The sequence below is a fragment of the Perognathus longimembris genome, chromosome 1, assembly GCF_023159225.1.
Source record: "Perognathus longimembris pacificus isolate PPM17 chromosome 1, ASM2315922v1, whole genome shotgun sequence".
Lineage (NCBI taxonomy): Eukaryota > Metazoa > Chordata > Mammalia > Rodentia > Heteromyidae > Perognathus > Perognathus longimembris.
In genome coordinates, this window is record NC_063161.1 from 18,686,084 (window position 1) to 18,699,716 (window position 13,633).

Sequence of the window (13,633 nt, forward strand, 5' to 3'; positions counted from 1 at the left end):
GGAAGGCAATAATATTCAGGGGAAATGGTTGCAATGGCAGTAGCAATTTTGATAGACTCAGTGCTCAAGTTTGCATCAGGAATGTTCCCAAGAGTCCATGTGTTACAGGCTTGGTCTTCAGCCCTTGGTGCTACTGGGAGGCAGTATAAACTTTAGATTAGGCCTAGTGGGAGGTCTTCTGGTTATTGCAGGCATGTCCTTAAAGACAATTGCAGGACTTCACCCCTTTCTCTCTTCCATTCATGACCATGAGATAAACATATTTCCTCCACCTTGTGCTCTACCATGATGTGTTGTGTTACCACAGATCCAAAGCCATGGAGCCAGTAAGTTATGGTCAGAAATCTCTGAAACAGTGAGTCAAAATAAACCATTCCTTTATGTAAGTTGATTATCCAAGGCATTTTGTTACAGTTAATAGTAAGCTATCCAATGTGTTTAGCTTTTTGAAAATGTGGTGCTATTCAGCAATGGAAAGGAGGAATTAAATGGACAGTATAGTAACTGAGTGGGCAGGAACCCAATCAAGTGACATACCTCTTCTGCCCAGCCACTGCCTGTGATGCTTTGGAGAAGACTTCACAGGTGAGTGGAGAAAACTCATGAGACAAAGGTTATAGAGCTTTAAGCAGCCAACAAATCATATTATCATGAAGATTCTTGCAAAGCAAGTAAACATCATTTATGAGAATGATAAGTGAAGAATGTGACGAAAATCTACCTGCTCACCATTAAGATGTGTGAATGTGAAATGGAGGCTAAAAAGAAATACTCCAAAGTGACCAAAGTTACGGGGTTAGAGTTAAAGAGTTAGGGGTGACTTTCTTTACTTTCCTTTAAAAATCCTTTGTAATATTCTTGTATAAAATTTAAAGTATTTACAAAAAAAGGGGGGTGGCAAAGGACAAGAAAAAAAATCAGTTAACACTTTATGTTCTATAAGAAAAATAGAATGTTCTTAAAAACCTAACATGTTCTTCCCTCCCATTCTTCCTCTGTCATCTTTTCAAAGTCTAATTTCAAGCTTATTCTCATTTCCCATTCATTCCCTGTTTTGAATAAAATAAAGAACACTCCCCCTAGGCTCAATTATGGTACTGTTTGAGTCTTTTGTATTTTGCCGGCTGGGTGTCACTTGCATGAGACATTCAAGCTTGCCCAAAACTAAGCTGAAAGTACTTGACCTGCAGAAAAAGCTGAGTTATCCAGTTTATAAAGCAGTGGAAAGCCTGAGTCAGATACAAAAGGAAAGATGGTATCTCTCAGGTGAACAAATCAAAATGTTGGGATGTCAAGCTTGGAGAGTAACACTGGTCTTAGAAGTTGGAAACTATCTAAGAAGATGGAATAGAGTATTTTACCTTTGACAGGTTTATAATATAAACAAAACTATATTTATATTTGAAGATTATCTTAGGATAAATTTAGTAAAGATTTATACTATGTCTACTGAGAAATAAAATGCTTAACCTATCTAATAAAAGTTTAGTTTCCACCTCAATCTTGCCATGTATAAAAGCCAGGCCTAAATTTTATATGCTTTAAAATATAAGGACATGGGCAATGACCCATAAGTATTTCACAATTGTAGATTTTAGCATATTGCTATGTAGCCAAACTCATAAAGAATGACATGGCCCTTGAACTACCTGGCAAAAGACTAGAAGCTCTAGATGTTCTGATTTCATTTTTTTCATTATCCATTTATCAGAGCACTTATATGAGGAGAGGCCCTTCCTTGCCTTTGGTCTTTCTGTATAATAGATTTACTGTTTTCTAAAACTAAATTACAAATGATAACTGAGAGTTACTATTTTAAAAATTGACATCTGAAATAAAGACATCAAAAGCTATTAAAGGAATAAAAATTGGCTATCTGCTTTGCATGTTCTGCTTAGTGCTATGGTATTTGGATAAACTAGATATTGGGCATGCCACGAGACCAGGTGTACCACTGTGTATTCTCTAGTAAGTTAGATTCCTAGTCACCAATAAGTATTTGTTCACTTAGGTAAGCAGTATAGTCTGCTTTAATTTTCTGCTCTCCTTTCCCATTTTTCCCAACTAGAAATCCTCTCTTTTGCCTGAAAGACATATTCAACTTCTACTTTAAACGTTTAGCTCTTTCTGAGTTATTGCCAGGACTTCTCTCATGACACACACTGAGTCCTGAGACAGTTACTATCTGTGTCTTCTCCCCATTCTTACCAGTGCCTGGCACATTGTAAATGTTGGTTGAAAGAAAGACTTGGATGAAATAGTAATTAAAAAGTAAATATAACAATGGAAAGACTTCTAGTTCCCAATACCAAAAGAAATTATCTCCTATTAAACAGAAATGGACATTGGTTGTAAATCCAAGTTATAAAAAAACAGATACATAAAAATCTGTGGCCATATGTTTTGTTCCCTGTGTAGTCCCACAGACTACAGGGGTTTTTATTCATAATATCTATTACAGGCCCTCCACACCCTGAAGGGGCATATGAGATATTATGATGGATAACACACAAAAATATAAACATCTTTTTTCTGTCTAAATGTAGCTGCTAATCATCCCACAAAGACGTTTCTTTTTTCTATTTCTTTTTTCCCCCTAAATATCATAGTGCCTCTCCATAGGAGATAGTTTATTTCTCCTGAGCATTATAAACAGATCTCTGCCTTCCCAGATGTGTTTTCATCAAAGTATTTTTCCATGACTTTTATAGTCATGATGTGCAGGAGTGGAAGGAAGAACGCTAACATTCACTGCGTGCTAAGTGCCAAATATTGTGGTAGGCACTTTTATATTTGGCATCTGGTTGACTCCTCATGAAAGGCCTTAGAAGATAGGTTCTTTTTGCATATAAAGAAACTGGAGCTCAAGAGGATAACTTTCTCAGTGTCTTACAATAAATAGTGCAGCTACGATGGAAGCCCAGGTTCATGTCACTCTTTTGTATGTATATGCTACATTTAGACTTGAAATCAAAGGCCTGAGTACTATCACTTTGCTTTTTTGCTCAAGGTTGGCACTTGACCACTTGAGCCCATCTTCACTTCTAGTTTTTGGGTGGTTACTGGGAGATGAGTCTCATAGACTTTTCTTCCCTGGCTTTACTTTAAACCACGATCCTCGGATCACCGTCTCCAGTGTAGCTAAGATTACTAAGATACTTCTTAATCAACACTACTTATTGCTGAATAAGCTAAAATTGTGAGACACTGGCACCTGGCTTTATTTCACTTTGACTCCTATAGGCTTTCTACTACATCATGCTATAGTGTTTGTAAGCATTATGCAAAAATTTTAAAGACCTAAGATACTCTACTGAATTGTGTCTAGAAGTAGAGAGAAAATAGTGAAGGAATGAAGCATGGCACACAAAGAAAGAGAAGTCATTGATGACTGTGACCATAGGTCTATTTTACAATAATATGGTATCTAAGTACACAAAATAATCTTTTTAATGAACTACATTATTAATTTTTATAGTTCTCTGGAAATTACCTTTTTAACCAACAAAGCCAGTCTTTGTAAAATGTCATTGCACTTCTAGGTTTATAAAAATTGAATTGTGAATTAGCATTTCTGATCCCTTTCAAGCAATTGGTAATTGTTATGAACACTTAGAAAAAAATGTAATTACAATTCACCTAATAGGGTTGGGGTGCCCCCCTGTAATAGCAAGCTTCTCCAGAAAATACCCCATTAATTGCACCAATGATTTGCATTTCACAGCAGGAGGAAAATGAGAAAAATACATGAGATGAACAATCTTCAAACTTTCTGATGGTTTCTACATGGAGGAGGCAGAAGGAGAAGCCCACAAGAGAGAGAGAGCAACTGTGTTCCGAGGTAGATTTTCTGGAGCTAGCAAATGATAAAGCCTGCTAGTCCCTGGCTTCTGCATTTTAATTAGGCTGATGCCTCACATCCACTTTCCTTCCTATTGCAAGAGTACCCTTCTTTGTTTCAGGGATCTCTCTTTCCATGCTTTCAGCACCTATGATGAATGTGAAGCCGATTTTACCTTGGCATCAGGGTAAAGCATATATCTAGGCCCAAGCTAACTACTTGACTGCCTTGGATACATTCACAGTCTGTGTTTCAAGCTGGACTAATTCGAGCTAATGTTCATGCTACTGGACATATTGTTGGAAAACTAGAACTATAGACATTGCAGCTGTCTGTTGACCTAGTGAGAGGATGAGCCAAGACTGCCAGAGGCAGAATCAAAAGGAAAAAAAAAAAGTCTCTGATGATATCATGTGTGCTGTTGGCTAAGATGTCTCCATAGACTATACTACACCTGGCCTTTTCAATCCTCTTAACAAAAGCATGTTTCCATATAGGTTAAGTTGCTGTTAATGTAACTTATAGCTAAAAAACATTGCAGTACAAAGCATTTATTCATTATCTCACTGAGTTCTTACAGACAAGCATATTACTATGCCAAGTTTATGTATGGGGAAACAGTTAAGTAACTTACTAATATCTTAGTAAAGTAACCTACTAATATCTCACTAGGGCAAAGCCAGGACTCATCCAATCTGATTGGTTACAAAACCCAATTACTGCGTAATAGAGCTTCAGGAGTCAAACCCTGACCTGCTTAGCTTTGTGGTTTTGTATTCTTTCCTCCCTCTATTACATGAATTGAACACTATTAACATTTATAATCGCCTTATTGCTGAAACAAAATTATGTTTGTAAGGCTTATTTCTTCTTCTCTTCTTTTTCCCTACTTCTTACTTTTCTTTTCCTCTTCCTACTCTCCTTGATTTTTATTTTTCCAGTGTCTAAATACCAAGTATTTTCCCTAGCCTCTTCTTCATAAGTCATATGCATTCTCAAATGGTTCTGGGATTCATGTTGGCTTGAACAAGGCAAAGTAAGCTTACTAAAAACTTGCCCTTCTGATTCATGGCTAAAAATTAGGAGACTCCTATTCAGTCTGATCAACTGACCTAAAGCATATCACTGAGAAAAATTTCAAAGACAACAAACCACAGGCTACTGCTATTTCCTCCTTTCTAATTTCTCTTGTTTTTCAAAAAAGATGAAGAAAAAAGGATCAATATTCATTGATCATTTTCCTCTGGGAACATGGCCAATTACTACGTCATCCTTACTGTGCCTACCAGAAAAAAAGTCATCCTGCCCCAGCTTTCACTTTTTAAAAGAGAAGAAATTTAAAAATCTTATAGCTAGTTTCATAAAGGGTTTCATTTTAAGGGATATTTAAATAACCTTTAAATGCATTTTATTTGGTTAAAAATCCACCTCTTTACTCTGAGTAGACAAAATAGCAAGCAAGTTTAGGGAGGTGGGAACGAAAGGAAGAAAGGAATAGAGAAATAGAGAATGAAGGAAAGGATACTTAATCACTTTTTAATGTCTAATGTTCTCTAAGCAACTAGAGAACTATTTCAAAACAAAATATTTGAAAATCATGTCCTCCTTTATTGCCAAGACAAAGTTTCATTCCTAGATTCATTTATTCGTGAGGGCACATGACATCACTGTCCTGAAAGCTTTTTATATTGCTCCTTCCACAGAACCCAAAAGCTTAGATGTTATTAATCCAGTAGAGTTAAATCTAATATTCCAAATTTGGAGTTTTGAAGAAATGTCCTTCCTCAAATTTGTAACTTTTAAGTCTGTGGAAATATTCTAATACTATATTATTATGCAATGGTATACAGTTGTCTGACAGGTGTTAGGTAGGTATAAAATATTTACAGACATTAATGTAAGGATAATGTTGGATGGTCTGTTTTCAGAGTGGGTTTTTCAAAGACATTGATAAAACTCTTTATGTATCTATAGCGTCATTTTTACCAATTGCAAAGTTATTTTCTCAAGTGATACTTAGGAGAAAAAAGTTGATTACTGTTCTTAGCTTTTTTTTTTATTCTTGTAGCAAAGAAAGAAAACAAATAAAACTCCCAGATCTTCTATAATATTCAGTCTCTCAAAACAGGGATCAGACCAAGATTAAAAAAAATTTTTTTTCTGTTATGTGAAGTAACTAATCACTTTATGAATTTTAAACAATAATTGAAAGTGCCACAAGCATTCAGATGTGCTGAAATTATTTTGTACATAAATAAAGCTAACATGATATTGCATAAAACAATGGTTCTCAAATTTTATTGTATAACAGAATCTTAGAAGACTTGGTAAAGCAGTTTACTGGGTCTGTAAGCAGAATTTCTGATTCACTTGGTTAGAGGTGGTCTGTAAATTTGTACTTCTAAAAAATTCCCTGGTGGGCTGGGGATATGGCCTAGTGGCAAGAGTGCTTGCCTCGTATACATGAGGCCCTGGGTTCAATTCCCCAGAACCACATATACAGAAAATGGCCAGAAGTGGTGCTGTGGATCAAGTGGCAGAGTGCTAGCCTTGAGCAAAAAGAAGCCAGGGACAGTGCTCAGGCCCTGAGTCCAAGCCCCAGGACTGACAAAAAAAAAAAAAAAAAAAGAGAGAGAGAGAGAAATTCCCTGATGGCATTACTATTCTTGGCTCAAGGACAACAGTTTGAGAACCTCCTCATGTGTAGCACCTGAAAATGGCATATCTGTGTTTGGTTTGTTTTATTTTGTTCTGTGCTAATGAGTTGGAACGTGAAGCCTATGGCTTGAGTTATATCTCCAGTACATTTTGGTGTTCTCTCTCTCTCTCTCTCTCTCTCTCTCTCTCCTCTCGCCGGTCCTAGGGCTTAAACACAGGGCCTGGTCATTGTCCCTAAGCCTGTTTGTGCTCAAGGCTAGCACTCTACCACTGGAGTCACAGCACCACTTCCAGCTTTTTCTGAGTGGTTTATTGGAGATAAGAGTTACATGGACTTTCCTGCTCAGGATGGCTTCAAACTGTGATCCTCAGATCACAGCCTCTTGAATAGCTAGGATTACAGGCATGGGCCACTGGCACCCAACCCCTTTTGCTAATTTTTAAAATAAGATATGGTCTCCACCTTTTCCCCAGCTTGTCTTGATACCTCAATTCTACCCATGCCTGTCAAGTGCTGGGATTGTAGCTGTTCACCACTATGTCTTATTGTTGTTTACTTATTTTTATTTTTAAATCTTTCTTTGGTGAAGTTGAAGATCAAATATAGGGAGGGCCTTATGAATACAATCAAGTATTCTTATCACCTTGACCTCTAAGTTACATCCTCACCCTCTTTTCCATATCTTAGCTGGATATGTTTCCTATTTGCTTCAAGACAATGTCATACTCAAGAATGTGCATCACAGCAAATGACTGTCTGGCTCCATCTTTTCTTCTCTCTGTCCAAAGTTCAGTGACTTTCCTCTACATTTTCATGCATGTCTTATGATACTGTTGTTCTATGGTTAAAATATTTTGGGAAGCACTGGTTTTGCTGGGGGAAAAAAACTATTTTTAACTTTAGAATTTAGAGCTTTCTATACATAAATGTGCATTCCAACTTTGCAGAAAGGAAAGAGTATATGACATTTCCCAAGTGCATCTGAATTTGGAATTCTTCCTGAGCCTCTCTCTTCTCTAAGCACTAGGGCGTATGTATCATCATGGTTTTGGAAATATTCAAAGTAAATGGGCATATATACATATGTAGATATTTGTATATCTATCTATCTATCTATCCATCTATCTATCTATCACTTTTTCATAAGAAATGCCCAGTATTTCCTTTTAGTTTAAAAAAGCCAATTAACATACCCAAACTTCTATTTGTAAATTTAAAAATAAAATTGAGACAAATAATGAAATTCCCTTGTCCATTGTTTTGTGTGTGTGACTATTTCTCCATGAAATAGTTTACTGAGTGGTTCCAAGAATAAACCCATGGTTTTAGCCTCTGTGCATCATCCCATCTTTGCTGACCTTACCATCTGAAAGATAGAGATAGAGAGGTCTTTTAGGTGCTGAACCCTCTTCAATTTTATTTCCATTACAGTTTCATCCTCTTCATCTCCATGATTATAATGTCCATGAAGTCCTTAAGTGATTCACATGTTTGTTGCTTATTCCCACCATAGAATACAGTTCCAAAAGGGAAAACCTTGTCTTGTTTAACTCTTTATCTTCAATATCTAGCACAACACTGAGTGCATAACTTGCAGTTAGTAAATTATTATATTAATGAAAGAACAAATAGAACAATAAAATGATCATCTAAGCTCTTTTATTTATGGTAATAGGGTATGAATTAGTTGCTCATCTGACATTTTAGTACTTGAGCCACATTGTCAGCTCTCAACCTAACTTCCAAATTTTGGTAGTGTGGGAGGAAAAGGAGAACATATTCTTGAGCATTTTAGGATGAGGCAGCTACAATAATCTTATTTCTAAGGGGACAATTCTAGTCTATAAAGGAGAATTATTGGTGCTGAAACTTAGGATGTAATTTTGTATACTTTTTTTGGGGGTGATGTTGTCTACTTTTTAAGAGAACAAAAAAGCATGTAATTATTCTTTAAAGTAAGGCAAAGATGTAAAAATGCTTGGCACAAAAGTAGGTTATGTATAAACATTTTTGTCTCTAACTTAAAAAAGAATTCTGAAAATAATTCCAGTTCTTGCTATATTATAAAACTGACTTGTAAGCCTAAAAAGTATTATTAACAGTGCTTTTATTTTTAAAGCACACTTGCTGTAAAGGAAATCTTGTTAAGTATATTTGCATTTTTACATGGTAAACAAGTGCTAAGTATGTGAAGACCTAATAGTTGTTAATTTATGGTTCCTGGTAATTTTAGAGAAGTCTGATTGACTTGTATGGTTAGTTACAAGAGCAGAGATACATAACTTTGCCCAACAACACAAAGAAACCAGCAGGTATTATTTTCAAAAACAGATTTACCCAGAATCCAAGACAATTGTCAGAAGTTCTTAGAACATAAGGTAATTTGAAACTACATTTAAAATTTATTGTCTACTTCCGGGAGTTAAAATGGAAAAAAAAAAAAGACCATTTTTTCCCCCCGTCTTGTTTTTGTTACCTACATCCCGTCCCTAGTCTCTTCTTTCTATACTATTATCTCCCACTAGGGGTTTTAAGTTTGTTTTTACTTTATGCCTCTATTTTTAATTGTGAACAAAAAGTGGGTCAATACTACTTTAGTTTATCTTCACTTTCACTAGGCTGTGTTCATTCCTGAACTAGCTTTTTAGCCTCTAGGAAAGAAGAAAGTAAGAAATGTTTACAGAGACTGGGCCAACCACTCTCAGCCTGCTTTTTTCAAGAAAACAAAACCTAACCAGTGCAACAGCTGTTGGTTCCGTTCACATAACACCTTGATATCTATTCCCCCTCTCTACCCCTTCAGATTTTGTAACTGTTGGTTTTCTCCAATCCTGACAGGATCCTCAGGCTCTTAGGGCCTAGCATAATGTCAAGAATATGGTACCCTAGAAAAACATTGCAGTTTAAATGGCCAAATGCATGCATGAAGGCTGCGTGCATGCATGATGACTGTACTAGTGCCAGCCACCCATGCACAAAGCAGGAGAAAGAGTTGCAGTGGTCCACGTGCTTCAGCGTGGGTCTTTTGATACCAACCGTGTAGAAAGCCAGTAGAGAATGCCATTGACATTCTGCAGAAAGCACTGGGGTGACCCAAGCCAGAGTTTTGATTTTGTTTGGGAACTGGGAAGAAAGATGAGGCTAAAATTCTTCCATTTCTTCTTCAGGCGCTATGGAGGGACGCTACCCCGTCTTTCCATTACTGAGGGGGTGGGTAGGGTCTCCACAACCCCGGTGCAGCGGGAGTACAGAAGCGGGAGACCCCGAGACCCCCGATCGCAGGGCGCGGGTTTCCTGGGGATACCCCACCCCGCAACCCCGCCCTCAGGCCCCGCCCCTCATCGCCGGCCCCGCCCCCCGCCGCTGCCGCTGCCGCCGCCGCCGCCGCCGCCGCCGCCGCCGCCGCCGCCGGCAGGGGTCGCGCTGCCCCTGGCGAGCCGCTTAGGCGGGGGTGGGGGAGCTCCGCGGCCGGTCGCCTTTCTCCGCCGCCGCTGGTTGGATCGTTTCAATAAAAGTCTTTTTTGCTCGCTCTCGTCCGGGGAACAGGCGGAGGCGTCCATCCATAGGCGCCGAGCGGGAGAGCGACGCGCACTCAGCGAGCGAGAGCGGCGACCGCGGTCTCCTCAGCTCGCCGCCGTCCAGCGCCCGCACCACCGCGGTGGGGAAGGAGCCCGGCGGGGCCGGCGCGGATTAGTGGGCCGCCCGCGCGGCTCTGCGGCCCAGGAGCCATGTTGACCGGGGGGCTCAGCCACGCGTGAGAGCGAGGCCTCGGCGGGTCCTCCCGGAGCTCCGCACCCCCCGGCCGGAGCCGGAAGACGGGCGGCGGAGGCCTGCGCCGCCGAGGCGCCTCGGGGCTGCCGGCCGCCGGGACCCGGACCTGCATCCGGTTGCCGCGGGCGTCGGCGGAGCCGCTTTCCCTTCGCGCCTGGCCTCGCCCCGGGACGCGGGGTCCCCTGCACTTGCTGGTGAGTTGGCGGCCGAGCTGCCCGGTCCCTCGCCACCGGGTCAGCTAGGGGGTAGGGAAGAGGGACACGAAGGGGAACGCAGGCCCGGCGGGGAAGTTGCGAGAGGCGGCGCGGCACCGGGGCTCGCGTGTGCCCTGTCCGTCACTCATCGGGGTGGACGCGGACCCCGGATGGCCCGGGCATTTCCGCGGGCAGGATGAGGGGCTTCGGCCCTCCCACCCAGGGTCTTCCCAGGAGGCGCCCCGGCTCCGCTGCTGCTTGTGCTTTACAGTCGCTGTGGTCTCCGGAGGGCGGCGGCGGAGGCGGGGGACGGAAAGTCCCCCGAGACACAAAGGTCCCCCCGCTCCCGGCGGGGGTGGAGTTGGTTGGGGGGCGCGGGCGGCGCTGCCTCCGCCGCGCGCTGGCGGGGAAGGCAGGGGGCGCGGGGCGGCGGGAGGTGGGCGAGGGGGCGGCGGCCGCGGCGCCCGGGCTCCTTGGAGACGCCGAGGCTGTGCGCGCGCGGGTGGGAGCGTGGAGGAGGAGGAGCAGCTCCTGGGAGGAGGGGGATCCGAAGAGGAGGAGGAGTCCGCGCGTGGGGCGCGGGCCGAGACAAAGATCGGGGCAGCCCGCGGGGTCGGCGGGTCACCCCCCCCCCCGCCCCCCGGTGTGGGTCTGAAGGGGGAGGCGGAGGGAACATTGGAAGCTCCGGGAACCAATGGCGGGGCATAAGGGAGGGTGCCAAATGTGTCGTCTTGGCTGCAGTCGCTTTTCTCGGCGATTTTTTTTTTGTACCCAGATGCTTTTTGCTCCCCAACTCCCTCCCATCACCCCCACACTGCCTGCCACATTGACTCTCCGGTGTTTTCTCCTTCACTCTCCCCCTAGTTTTCAACCCACTCCCTTTTCGGGTAAGCAGTGTTTTGCCTTCAGCTTAGCGAACGTTGGCTAATGACAGGATGCCTGAGCTTGTTCTGACCCTGAACTGCCTTGAACTCCTCGGTCTTCCTCCCACCCTTTTCCTTTCTGGGATCTACAGTGTCACATGGCCATATTAACAATTAGCTTTTCTTCTGCAAAAGTGGCAAAAGCGTTTAGCTGAAATCCGTGGCGCCTCTCTTCTTGTATGTTAATATGTCCACCGAAGAAGACACGTCCCCTTTCTACTCTTCACCAAATTGATTTTCTAGAAACAGAAGTGGCAAATTTTGTTTTCAGTCGTGGTCATACCGGGGGTGGGGGTGGGGGTCGGCAAAAGTGTATTCCTGGCAGCCAGACTTGTGAAGTGTCACCGGAAAGACTTGACTTAAAGACAGACAGTTCTTGCCTCAAAGTTGTTTTTGTTTCTCTCCCTCTTTCTTGCTTTCTTTCTTTCCTTCGCCTTCTCCTTCTCTCTTTTCTTTGGATTTTTTTTTTGAGGCATTTATTTGTGCAAGATCAAGGTAACAAATCAGAGTTACTATGTTTTAGATTGACTTTGTTAACCATTGAGCAGAAGAAAATGAATGAGGTTTTAAGAGCTCTGATCTTTTGAGTTGACCTAAACCCCCCTTGAAGCTGGAAATAAGGCTAGGCTAAATATTATGAGGGCAAAATTGCTAGTGGTTTTATCACTGGTTTTATTTTTGTCCTTTCATTAGTCTTAAAGAGTTGGCTTATTAAGCGTTGGGATGTTGCTTTGTTATGAAATCGTTTCACTCTTCCTTATTCTAATATCTGCATATTCCCATAAATAGTGGGCTGGGACAAAAGGAAAACGTGTGACTCTCTAGGGAATATTATTTTATTTTTATATTATAACATTATGAGAAAATAACAGAATGTAAAACAATATATATCCTTTTATATGGTAAACCATTTCATAGGCCCAAAGCACTGTTTGATGTGCTTCAAAGCAAAACTGCAGATTCATGAATTTAAGCTGCTTTAAAATCATTATGCAAATATTAATTACTTGATTTTCCTAATGAAGCATAAAAACATACTGAAGTAGGTGTGGGAAGGAAGTAAAGGAAAGCCTGCTTGATAAAGAGCCATTGGTGGTGGTGTCTGTATGCAGTTGTCTAGCAGCCCGTGAAGCTGTTGACACTAACATGCTAAGAAATTTTACTTTAAGGATTATTCTCTGGTTTTAGGGACTCCCTACTCCAGCCCAACTAAACATACTGGAGACTTTGTGTGAAATTACAGGTCACGTATTTTTTCTGATGTTTATATAACATTTTTCAGGAGGCCATATTGATGGTACATTGTTGTTTTTTTAAACTACATCTTTATTATTTATTAATGCCTGCTCAGATAACCAACATTTGTGTTACTTCTAAGGAAAAGGGGAAAAAAAACTCCCCAAAAGTTAACAAATGTTTCTCAATGGTTGACTTTTTGGTGGTTTATTTTTTTCTAGAGTTTACAAATTTTCATATTATTTTTCCATCAGAAAAGAAAAGTGAAGGTAGAATTTAAAGTCTTGTTAATACCTTAATTTGCCTACTATAAAAGAATGTTTCTATTCTCATATTTGGATTTCACGCAACAAAGTAACTTTTAGTGTTGAGTACTTAAAGTAGTTTAATAGCCATCTGGTTACTAGAAGGTCAAAATAGGTAGGTACATAGTAAGCAAAGATGAAATTGGAGGAATTGATTTAATTTGCACCTCATCTCACTAGTAAGTCATTGGCTTTATAAAAACTGGAAAATCAGTTGCTTGCTTTGTATCAAGGGTTAGCCAGTTAGACCCAGGAGGTTCTATGTATGTCTGTTCTATCCAATTTTCAGTTACTGGTTCAGTGCTACAGTGGTGATGCAGAGAGATGGCATATGGAATCATTGGCTTTGCTCTGTCAGGGCTTATTTCTCCTTTTGTGCAGTACATTTCCCCCCTTTTCCTTCACTGGCAAAATAATACGAACTGAGAAACAGTACACATACTTTATTGTGAACAGCAGAAGCTGTAACGGCAAGCAAAAAAAAAAAATCTATTCACGTGTAAAGATACTACTTGGCATAAAAAGATTCTCTGTGAACACTTTTTTTTGCCCATTTTCTTTGTTTGATAGCGCTAAATATTTATAAGGTATTACATTTTAAACCTTACTTGCTGATCCTTAAGTCTGTAAAGTTATGGAATCATGTTCTGGCAGTCTTCTACACAGCATTTATATTTCCAAGGTGGATAGTTTAATTTATTGAT

At 40.9% G+C, this 13,633-nt stretch overlaps 1 protein-coding gene across 1 annotated transcript in view; it reads left to right on the forward strand.

Annotated features, from left to right (window-relative positions):
- The first annotated feature begins 9,937 nt into the window (after positions 1-9,937).
- Cdk17 (cyclin dependent kinase 17) overlaps positions 9,938-13,633 on the forward strand; it is a 69,893-nt gene continuing 66,197 nt past the window's right edge. Inside the window, exon 1 of the mRNA XM_048357771.1 lies at positions 9,938-10,465. The gene's annotated coding sequence lies outside the window, so the exon portion shown is untranslated. The remainder of the gene's footprint in view (positions 10,466-13,633) is intronic.